Source organism: Apis mellifera, linkage group LG2 (assembly GCF_003254395.2).
Source record: "Apis mellifera strain DH4 linkage group LG2, Amel_HAv3.1, whole genome shotgun sequence".
Classification (NCBI taxonomy): domain Eukaryota; kingdom Metazoa; phylum Arthropoda; class Insecta; order Hymenoptera; family Apidae; genus Apis; species Apis mellifera.
In genome coordinates this window covers 3764689-3777557 of record NC_037639.1, presented here as the reverse complement: position 1 = coordinate 3777557, position 12869 = coordinate 3764689, and the positions used below count along the sequence as shown (strand labels likewise).

The 12869-nt window shown below is 30.6% G+C and overlaps 1 protein-coding gene across 7 annotated transcripts in view; it reads right to left on the bottom strand.

Moving 5' to 3' along the window:
• The window catches only part of nAChRa6 (nicotinic acetylcholine receptor alpha6 subunit), a 349900-nt gene that overhangs the window by 72052 nt on the left and 264979 nt on the right, over nucleotides 1-12869 (bottom strand).

The window sequence follows — 12869 nt, the reverse complement described above, 5'->3', positions numbered from 1 at the left end:
CGTAATATGGAAAAATAATAATTAATAGTAAAGATTAGACGTTAGAATGATTGTACATCAAGAGTTCTACTTTTCAACATTATAATTAATTTTTATATGCATATAATTTAGGAAAGTATTTATTTTATTGAAATATATGATTGTTATGATACAATTTATTACAATATCTATGTGTAATTTTTATTATATTATTCATAATTTTAAATAACTTTCAATTCTTATAAAAATTACAAAGAAAATTTATTATCTTATTTTCGATTTATACAACGATATATGTGTACAATTATAGATGATTTGAATGTATGTCAATCGATATTTCGTTAAAAAATATATTCAAAATACGTGTGCAAATAATGGTATCATTTTACTTGTAGTATAACTCTCATTTATTTTTCGAAAGCCTTAATTGGAATGGAAAACAAGGTTCGTAATAGCAAATTATACATTTCGATTGAATAAAGAGAATCAACATTGCAAGTAATTACACAACGTCATCCTGTTTTAATACGTGTTTGTTTTGCGTCACGATTTTGCAATAAAATTCAATAAAATTGTATAAGATATCACGTCCTTTTCTAATAATTTTTGTGAACTTTTACCAATATACACGTTTTGGTATCTTTTGTTTTATTAATTCTTATTAATTCTTTGTTTTAAGAAGATACAATAGAAGAAGAATAATCAATATTTTTATAGACTGAAACTATGCAGAATAGTAGTATGTTTCATTTATATGAAATTGAAATGAAATTGAAAATATTGATTAAAGTTTTCTTATTTGTAGCTTCTATTTCGAGAAAATTAATTTCAACTTGATCACGAAATATATTAAATTTATATTATATAAATATAAAAGAGAATATACATTTTATATATTCGTGTATAAAATAAATTTTATATTCCACAACAAGAATAATAGTAGAGCAATAAGTTTCTCAGAAATTAGGAAAATAATCAAAGAGATTATAAAAATAAATTGTTAAAATATCTTAGAATTTACACGTTATTACTGATATTCACGAACTAATAATTTGCGCAAAAATATTTATTAATAAAAGTAATACAAAATCGATACTCAATTAAGTGCACACATATTTCTTTAAAATCAATTTTCTTAAAAACAAACTTTGAAAAAAACTTTCATTTTATATTATCAATTTATTTTTGCATCAAAGAATCCTTTTCTTTATTATCTAATCATTATTAACCATTTTTTAAATATTACTTATTTAATGTCAAAATATTAGATATCTACATACTATTTTTTGATCTTCTTTATGAAAGCTATTAATAATATATTATTTCCTATTTTGAATATTTAATTAAGATCTTAATACTGAAAAGGAACATTTTCTGAAATTATTCACCAAAGAGGTTTTCTAAAAAAAAAATCTTCAATCTTATTAATTTAATACTATTTTTACATTTTTTAACATTTGGCCATATATAGATAAAGAACAAAAAAAAAAAAAAGGAAAAATAAACTATGCTAAACTGAGTGTAAAATTTCCTCGAATCTTCTTTTCTTATTTTCGAATGAATTACCAGACACAAAAAGAGAAAAAAAGTAGACAAGGTTCAAAAGAACAGAAGCCATCGTTATCGTTGAAAGGAAGAAAGAAATAAAAAGAGGGATGTCCGTAGTTAGGAAAGATTTATTTTCATTCTGAGCTTGATAATCCAATGATGTATGAAGCATGATTAGTAAAAGCATTTCTGCTACTAAAGGATTCCTCAGTTTCAAAGAGTAGAAAAAAAAAAAAAGAAAAAGAAGAAGAAGAAGAAAAGAAATGAGAAGTTGAATTGAAATTTACTCTTACATTTTTTGTGTTACATATTTATTTTTATGTTTTAATCTTATAAAAAATTTTCTTTATAAAAAAAGAAATAGAATAGAAATTTCTGAATATGGAAAAATGAAAGAACCAAGAAATACATTCTATTATAAAAATTTCATTTGCCATAAATGATATTACTCTTGTTCTTTTGCTTAAATTATATTTGTAACTTTTATCTCATTTTTGTTCATGTATCTAACACATTAACGCAATAATCAAAACATGAAAATAAAAATATTTTGTGACCACAACCTCTCTCTTTCGCCTTCATAATATAATAATTATAATAAAAATCTTGCCATATTCAAATTATCATTCAAAATTAAAAACAGAATTATATTAAATCAACCATTCCAAATTTGTTTCTTGGCCCATAAAATCCGAATTAAAATACATTTATCAATGATCGAACGAATCAATGTTTCACAATGGTCACGAATTTCCAAAAATCATTGTCCTTGCTAGAAATTATTTCTCGATATAATTTAATCGAAGCTTCATTCGATTGCGTTATAAATCCTCTATTAACACGAAATAATAATCAAACAATCATCATTGTCATTTTAATTGATCGATCAGATCGATTCTCGTATCCGAGAGAAAATTTTAATCTTTTCAACGAACGAGACTCGACAAAAATCCATCGAGAAATGACGAATTCGAATGAAATGTGAGTCGAGTAGAAAGTTCTTCGCAAGATCTCGAAGAATTCATCCGTGTGATTGTACCCGTCCGATCATGAGATTCTTTTCATTAATTCAATTAGATCATCTTCAATTGTTCGAGATCAATCCTTGAACTTACAACTTGCATTAACTGTTACCTTGAACGATTCATAAAATATATGGCGAAATAAACTTTTCCTCGAGCTGGCGTTCATCATCCCTTTCTTCTCTTCTCCATTGATAGTATTATATGTACATTGTACAAGGCATTTCAGAACCACGGATGGATCGAGCAGAGGATGATGGGGGATAACGCAAGAAACATTTTTGTGTGATAATACAATATATATTTTAACTTCATTCCATGGAAAGTTACGATGATACAATGATTGAATTAATTGACTATGTACAACAGACGCATAAGTTTTACAAAAGGGAGATTTTTAGTGAAAAGTTTCTTTTGTATATGTATACAACGAGCATTGTTGTCAAAATTTATTAACAATCGATTCGAAACTAATTAATCCATTCAATTGGTTTATAAGAGGAATAAAGTTGGATAGAATGCAGATAGATCAATTGATACAGAAATTAATTTTAATTCTGAGTTTTGGGAGCAGAGTAGACTGAGTTTTAGTTTCAAATTGGTTATGCCGTAATTTACTAACTAACTTTTCAATTAATTTATGAATATCGTATTATAAGATACAGATTTAATAAAATTAGTTTTGATTAATCTGATGCTAGATTTCGTATTTTGATAATACACGAAATTTTCCACCAAAACTCCATAACAAATAATAAAGCAATATAACCAAATTATCCCTTAAAATTTTTCTATCTTTCCTCGAAGAGGAGAAGATAGATTGGAACAGATAAAAAACGTTTCTTTTGTCACCCCCCATCACCCCCTACTCGATCGACCCGTGTTTCTGGAATACCCTGCACTTTTCTCTTTGCTTCTCACTTTTGTTTCTTGCTGCTTTGTTTTCATTTACCTGTCACCTCGATCTGGAAGATTGAGAGATCCTTTCGAACGAATATCGCGACAAAATTATCGCTTATCGTCACCGAAAATTGAATTATCGAATCGTCATCATCATTTTTCCTTCTTTTTTTTTTTTTTTTTTTTTTTTTTTTTCCATCAACCGACGATGCCCGATTTATATAGGATCGTAATGGTTGCATAACGTCGGTGGAGGAATTTTAAATTTATACGTGACACTGGTCCCAGGTGTCATGAAGCATGGCCGCTGTAACGTAATAAAATACTATTTCGCCATTCGGCGAAACCCGATTTATTTCACGAAACGCGTGAAATATTTTCTCTCATTTGCGGTACATTTACATCGTTATATACGAAGGGACAATCGGGATCTGATGTCAAACGATTGTGATTTGACATTCGAAACGAAGCCCGATTCCGAGGAACGCGTGTCTGCGCAACATTTAATCGAATTAAAAAAAAAATACGAAAGAATCCATCCACGTTTTTCTATAGATTTTAAAATCTAAAACCTGATCGAAATATAATATCTCTACTTTCTTCTCGTGATTTACACGTTTTCCTCTCTGAATAACGGAAAAATGACAACTAGCATCAACGATTGATTTCCTTCGAAATTTATTTAAGGTTCAGAAGATGGGTTAGATGGAAGAGTGAGAAAGTTGAGAAAATCTTGGCGAGATTTTAAACGAAGATTCGTTTAAAAATATTGAACTAATTGGAGAAGCTTATTTATATATAACTTGAACTTCGTCCGTTCATTTAATCAGAAAGTTTGGCAAATTGGCGCTCACAATCGAGCGTCATGCGCTCTTCGAAACGTCGTTCATTTCCACTGTTTTGTTTAAAACAGGGGGAGACGTTGTTTTGTACATTCATTCGGAGTTGGCACCCTAAAATACCTTTTTGTTTAGGAAGATAAGGGAGAGAATTCACTATTCACGTTTACTTCTGTCACTACATTTGATAAATTAATTTGTCCTTTTGGAAGATATTCACGAATTTAAAGAGTAAATATTATCCGTCCGTCTCGTCATGTTAAATTAATCTTTTCTCCATTATTTGACTTTGACAGTGCTCTTTAAAAATACGAATATTTCAATTATATTCAAAATAGAAATTTTTAAATTTAAAGGCACTGAACTTATAATTGAATTATTTTAAGAAACAACACTGAAGTGTTACACTATTTCAAAACGAAAAAATTCTAAAAATTAGATTATTCGTACTCAATTGTACAATTCAAAAATTAAAAAGAATGATTCTTTCAAATTACAAAAATGTAATACTTTCTATTATCTATTTCATTGTTCCAAATTTTTTTATATCATAAACATCATTATCATGGAGAGGACCACATACGAAATGAAGATCACACATGTATTGCACACCACGATGATCGAGCTTGACCATCACCTTTTTAAATGCATCCAAATGAAAGAAATTACACAAGCTTTGAGGAATATCTAAAAAGGAATACTTTGGAGACAGCAGCATAGCTGGATCGAAACGAGAGATCGAATCCAATTCCTTCGATACTTTCAAATCCATTCCATCGATTTAAAATCGATTTACCGGGTATTATTTGCAAACGATTGTTATCTCTAAATGTCCAAAGAACGCTTTGAAACTGTGCGCGAGTTAAGGGACCATTGAACAACGGATAGGATTACACAAGAAGACAAGAAAATTGTTGATTGGAAAAGAATAACGAGTATCAATGAATGCAATTGTAGAGAATCCAAGATCAAATGTTGTTATTTTGATCTTATTTAAAATATTAGTGCGGAATTGGAAGAGAATACGAATGAAAAGTTGTTTAAAAATTAAGAGAAAAAAAGTGTTACATTTTTATAGAGAGAATATGTTACGGTAAATTTGTCTCGAAATTGGATTAGATTTCTTCTTAAACGAAGATACATAGTTTTCGAAAGGATGGAAGATAGTTTAAAATTTTTAAGTTAGGAAGATTTATATATATATAATAGATGTTATCCTCGAGAAGAAAGATTATATTGTACAATTCTTTGCCTTAAAATCAAGATATATCGTGGCATAAACGTTGAAAGTACGATTTATATATGTATTATTATTGTGTATGTTTTTTCTTTCCTCTGAAGAAAAATACGAACCCTTTAAACCCTTTAATTGCAAATAAAAATCTAAAAATGTACGAAGAAGAGAAACGAGTTCTGCAATTTTGATATCGAAAAATATTCGAAATTTACAACGTTTATTAAATAATGAAATTCACAAGAGTCGAGTTTAATTATCCGACTTTCATTCTCAAAAAAAAAAAAAAAAAAAACGATGCCCTCGACGATTCTTTTTATCACCAGTGGGAATAATTATCCAACAATAAAAACTTTCCCTTTTAAAACAGCGTTCATTAACAGCGAATAACTCTCAACTCTCGTACCGTTTCGAGAGGCGTGAAAATTTATTATCACGCTTTCAACCGGCGCTGTCACTTGCGAAAAATGCTCGCACGAGAACGACCCTCCAAAATTCCATCTTCAAATGTATTCTGGAAAAACTCTGGAAGCAGGGATCGTGCATCCCGAAAATTCAAAAGTTGCCCGAGCCGAGTGTGGAACAGTTTTGAGTTCGGCCCTTTCGCTACTCCGGATTTGTTTCAATCCGAATGTAACATCGTCAGCGGATTCTGGCCTCGAACGATGTTGGACGGTATGCAAGACACGGGGAAGAAAACTACTCGAAAAGCGATCTGTTCAGAAATTCGAATAGGGAGTTACACATCTCCTCCCAGAAACAAAAACTCGCCTCTTAACTTTGGATAGCCTCTCTCTGAGGATGTGTTTCTCCTCCCTCCCAATGGGGGAGCCACGAAAAGACTTATTGAACTTTGAACTTGAACTGAATTTAACGGGTTGCGATATTTTTCGCCTTAAAATCAAGTAACGAAGAATTTATTAATTTATTAATTTAAAAGATTCGTTTAAAGCGATTGGATTTTTGAATATTTGGCAAAGTAAAGTCAAGTGCGATTATTCGAAACAATTAGACAGAGAAAGAATAGAGATTTAATAGATTGATTTTTTAAATTAGTCGAAAGAAATCGACAAAATTATGCAGAAGAACTATCTTTCGAATAATTTTAAAAATATTTTGTTAAAACGTTATTAGAGACACGTTAACGATAGATGAATGTTTAACATGAATTAAACTTAAACTGTCGCAACAAATAATGTTGACAATCTCGACAAAAATACGTGGTCCAATTGTTTCGAGAAAACAATCCCCCAATTCCCGAACAAAAATATTAGTTACACGCGTCAAACGATATGCCAATCCTCGAGGAGAGATATCTAGCCGAGAGATGTAACTCTGAAACTCCTCGAGTTCGGAGTTATATAAAGAGAAGAAAACGGAAGCAGCAGTCGATGGAATCGAATAAGTTTCTCAACGATACGTCCGTTCAGCTGTCCCGAAAGAAACAAGGGAATAACTTTCATGTGAATGGAGCTGTGAAAGATAGCGGTAAGTTCCACGGATATTTTCCATTTTGAGCAGACCGATCGGGATACTTTTCGTAAGACTAATTTTAAACGTTCTTTCAAACTTTCCTCCCAAGTAAATTTCTTCTTCTTGGCCACGTTAACGGCCACGAAATTTAATATCTTCAATTTTGCGCTCGAATTCCTCGCGATTAAGAACGAGATTTCGTAATTAGAATTAAGCTGTATCGAGACACGTTCAATTCCAATTTGATCACGTCCAATTATATTAATCGTGAAAAGATACCGTAAAGTCTTGAATTTTCTTCTTCTATGTTAAATATCGTATTGAATCTCGATATATCTTTATTAAGGTTTATTTTGATAAAGAAGAATAAAAAAGTGTACAATGACAAAATAATATTACTTTTTGTTATAAAGGATTTTTAGAAATTTAGAAAGTGTTGATTATGAAATGAAAGTATGTGTATAATCATGAAGATGATCAAGGATGATAATCAATGTCAATTAAATATATATTTTCTCGATCATGAAAGTGTTCATGAAAGATGAAAGGGAAAGACAAACTAATTGTCCATTGTTTTAAAGAAAAAATAATTTTTTTATATTTATTTTAATCGCAATTAAATAGATAAAAAAAGATATAGCTTTATTTTCACAATTAAAAAATCCAATAGAAAAATGGCACGAATATATTTTATTTTTTGCAAACTAGATAAATTTAAGAAATATGAAATCCAGATTTATCTAGAAAATTTTTAATATATATTATATTTATATTTACCTTTTAATATCCTTTTTAATTAAAGTTTAATACATTAGGAAAACTCATAATTTTTCAAATTTAAAAATTTTAGAGTTTATTTATTTCAATTTTTATTAAACAGCTAAGAAACAAAAAAGTTTAATAATGAAAGGAAAGAAAATCGTAAATGTTATTGAAACGATCATGATAAGATCATTGATTAAGAAAAAAAAAAAAAAGAATCTTTTTTTATTCGATTCATTTCGATATCATATAATGGCTAATTGCTTCAGTTTAAATCTGTACTTTTTCATTCATTCGTCCATTAAAGTTTCAACTGAAACTTTCCAGCTACACCAAGTAAAATTGTAATTGCTCACGGACAATTTAAAACGTGCCGCGATTACCAAGTAACGAAATATGGAGTAGAAAATGTGTGATTAATTTCAAAGGAAAGTAGAAAATGAAGAGAATGAACGATGGGAAGGTGGATAATGGTGAAACTAGAAAATTCTCAAAGTGCTCATAATGACTTTGACACTTTAAATAACGATTTGTAAAATGTATATATACCATTTCCTTTCGTTTAATTCTTCTAATATAATCTTCTCATAATAAACACTGTTCAACAATACAAAGTTCACATTAATAAATATAAAAATGTACAATTAATAATTAAATAAAAGTATACAAATTAAATATTGCACAATATATATAAATAATTTAATAACAAAGATAATTTCATATAACAATTTCTTTTTTTAATATAAATAATAATTAAAATGTATTCGTTTATATTATGCGAAATACTAATTATACATTTAATATCACGTTCTCAATTTCACAACAACGTGATGAGCTACATACGTACGAATATTTCAAAAAAATTTTAAAAATTTAACAATCGATATTGAATAACTCTCACGCGCATCATTTTAATCTCACAGATAAAAAAAAATAATATACACACAAAAAGAAGGAAACTTAAACTCGATATCAGCATAATATTATGCACTACTGCAATATCGGATAGACGACATCAGGCTAATGCATATACGCAAGAATACACACACGTTCGCCATCAGGCGGTCGCCATAAAAGCTGATGGCCTGCCTGTCGGGACAAAGCAACGACTTCTCGCATAAATTTGCATTGGTGTGTCGTCGATCGAGCAGCGTGTTCGAAAAAAAAAAATATATAAACACAAAGGCATGTCCGTGTGATCGGATTTTTCGTGGCGCCATTTTCTTGCCGGCGTTTATGCATTATTCGAGCGGGGGAGGGAACTGGGTCGACCGACGGTGTCGAATTAATAAATGGACCGCCGTAAGAAGTAAATGGAACGTTGTGCACAGAGGAGATAAATGATGAGGCGAGTGATCACGAATTTTTCCCGTGCTCCATTTCCGTGACACGGTCGATGATAAGAGGAGGGGAGGAGGAGGGCGTTGAATGTTTTTTCTCGCGAGCAATCACAATTTTACGCGTTGGCATTAAAATTGTTATTTGGACGGTTAATCGTTGTGAATCTTTGACGACAAAATTCGTTCGAGAAATATAAGATTGGATGGCAGTAAAATTCGTGGGATTATTTCGAATCCCCTTCCTTTAAAAAATTTCGAAATTTGGTGTCCAAATTTTTTTTTTGGAATTACGATCATCGTTATTCCATTTTGAATGAGAAGAATATCGTTGATTGGCAACATTTTATTTAAATTTGACTTGATTTTTAAAAAAAGGTTATTTTACGATTACTTTTCATGAGGTAATTGAAAAATTGATAATGATTCGATAATATTCAATAACAGCAAATGACACGAGAAGGGATAGTTTATCAATTTATCTTCACATTCTTCGTATAATTTTCGAAATTGATCTCGTTACTTATTTTTAAAAACATTGTTAAAAGCTGTGTATCGAGGCTAACAAAATGGATTCCATGTTTCGTTTAGGGATATCGAAAGCGATTCGAAAAATAGAAAGAGAGAGAGAAAGCTGAAATAAAAAAAAGAAAGAAAGAATCGGGGAAAAACATCGGAGCAGGAAATCGATTCTCTTGCCAGGCATTTTTCTGGACGTTTCAACGAAAAAGATTTTCGTTTTCCGATAACAGGTAGTCCTTTTCCTATCTGGTATAACATTAATTGAGCGGGACAGCTGCCACAACGAGAAATTGAGAAATTATTCGTTCCTTCGTAGCAACAAACCAACGCGACTCCCACTGTCGCTTCCTGTTTCGAGCATCGACAATTTGTTTATCGCGACAACGGTGGTTATCGGAAATGCTCTGTCTTTGATTTATTTCCATTTCGAATATCGGTTGTGCGGCCTGTTCGAGCCGAGTCGATCCGAGAAAATAATGGCGCGTGATTGCCGAGTAATGGGGATCGAGGACGATTGAACGTAATATTTAACACCTTTCTCCCTCGAAAATTCCGTGACATCGTTACGTTTCTAGACGAGGATTTTGACGAGGACTGGCACACCATTTGACAGTTTCTCGTTAGACGTTATTTTTTTTTTTTAAAGATATATTGTGTCGAGATTGCAGCAAGAATCGAATAATGAGTATTGATATTCGATAAGTATAAAAAAGATAGGGGAAAATGGTTGTGTACGTAAATGATGACAATGCTTGTATGAAACTTAGATACGTGGAAAATTCTTTTTCATTTTTCCTATTTTTTGAAAATCTCTATGATATATCATATTGAATATATTAATCTTGTTCTTTGGATCTTTTTCAATCAAATCTTCTTATAATTAATAAAATTATAGAGATCGAATAATGAAATATTATATCGTAATTATTAATAATAATTATTTTAAATATTAATTTTATGTTTGAAATTTAAAAAAAATCGATGACTGATTACTAAGTTTTACTAACTTTTTGAGGCAATGGATGAAAAGTTTGTGAGGAGTAAGTGAATTAGGAAAGTTGCAATGTAGTTTTGGATTATTTTGAAGCCTGAACAAAATATCGATAACTGATACAATTTTATACTTTACTTAAATAATATTATAAGTGCAATTTGTATGTTTGAATAAACGAAAATTTAACAATGTTAAATATACGTACAATAAATTTTTTCTTTGAAAAATCTTCAAAATTTAAAATTGTTTTCTTGTTTTATGTTTATTATTGACTTATATTACTTAATATATGTATATATATGAATATATTATTATTAACACGTTAATTTCTGAAATAAACTGTTGTTTATTTGTGAATCATAAATACAGAGAATCCTCTAAATCTCTTAAGACCACTTAAGATCTCTGAAAACCACTGACCTATTCCACTGATCACTCTTCATATCTACGAATTGAAAATTTATCTGCATAGAATTAATTATTTTCTATCGCCTATAAGCCTATCGAGTTGCATTAATGGAAAACAAACAAGATTAGAAACACCACATAAAAATTTCCAATATAATATAATAACGGTTCGATCAATGATCTAGCCGATAAAACCTTACATCGTAAAAGAGGATCAAATCGGGCAGACACTAATCCTTATCCCCACGACACGCAACATCCAACAAATAATCCGCTCGAAGACGATTATTTCTCAAAACCGTTCATTCGAGGATCTCTAATTCGCAATGAGCTCACAAACAAGCTTCGAGCAAGCTGCTTAATCTCTTTCCAAACGGTATCCAACGTTAAACAGCCTACTTTAAATCTGGAGACAATTCGTCAATATTTGATTCATAACTCGTAGAACCTGGAAGACACAAATTGTTAAAATATAAAGTAAAACGTTTACTTTATAAACTCACATAAATTCCTAAATAAATATAATAACAGTTAATTCATATATTACAAATATAATATAATAGCAATAGCCATTTATTTATTAAAATATGTGTAACAGAAAAATATTCTCCAATGTCAACCTGAGACATCACGACATATCATATTTACGTAAAAAAAAAAAAAATCAGAACGAAGCTGGTTAAAGAAATCAGAATCATGCCATCTTAATTGGTAGCAAATTCGATGCTCGTTAACAACCACCGAAAAAATCTTCCTCTCCTTGATCCTGAAAAAAACCTAGGGATTTCGTCGATTGCTCGTTAGGAACTAATTTTCGTGGCACGCGCGTCTCTAATTGGCCGAGGAAGAAGAAAGTTCGTCCAGATGTCGTTGCTCGCGCAGTCAGCTGGGAACAATTTTCAGAAGCATGGCCGCCCATTTCGTGGTCGATGGTTTTGCGCCAGTGGTTGGAAAAAAAAAACGAAGAACAGAACGCGCGACCAGGCGCGATTCGAAGATTGCAGAGGGATGAAAAAAAAAAAAAGAAAAGGGGGAAAAAAAAGGAGAAATTGGCGGGATGTCGATGGCGGGAAAATGAGCCTGGACGGAAACAAAGAAACCAAGTGAACGAATTTCTCAGAAACAGCGCCTTTGTTTGGCTATTGTTTGATCGTGATGCAATTCCATCCTTCCTCTTAGCTGCTAATTAAAGTTTCTGCTACTTGCTTCCTTCCGGCAGCCACTTCGAAACGAAGACGACTGATATCCGGTTAATGTTCCTCTTCTTCTTCTTCGTTTCCCTCGTTTCTTCCCAGTTATTCGACCGAACGAATGTTGTCACGGCGGATTCGATGAGAAACTAACCGAGTGACGTGGAGATCGATCGATTCGTGAGTCGCTTTCTATTGCTTCCCTTAATGGAAGAATTTTCTTTTTTTTCTTTTTTTTTTTTGATTTCTTAGTTGTTAATCATTCGTTTCTAAATTCTTCGAATTGGCGTTTTTAAATCGTTGTACGAGAGATCGTTGGATGAGATTTAAGAAAAATTTTTTCTTTTGATTTGGAGATTTTTGTAATTCACTGGAACGAGAAACTGACTGATAATAATTTAATTAATATTCTCAATGGAAAAATTATATTGGTGAACGTGAAATATTTTAACTAGTTTTCTAATTTATATTATTAATTTTAGAAGTTAATGAATCTTTCGATATAGCGTTTGCAATTTTTTGAAAAAGAAATTTGGAAGAAAGGATAGCAATTAAAAAATTACTTATTAAATGGTTACATTTCCGAAAAGAATATTGAGATTTTTCGTAAGGATTTTTACAATTTGATTTCTTTATTATGAATTTATAGAAAATATTTTCT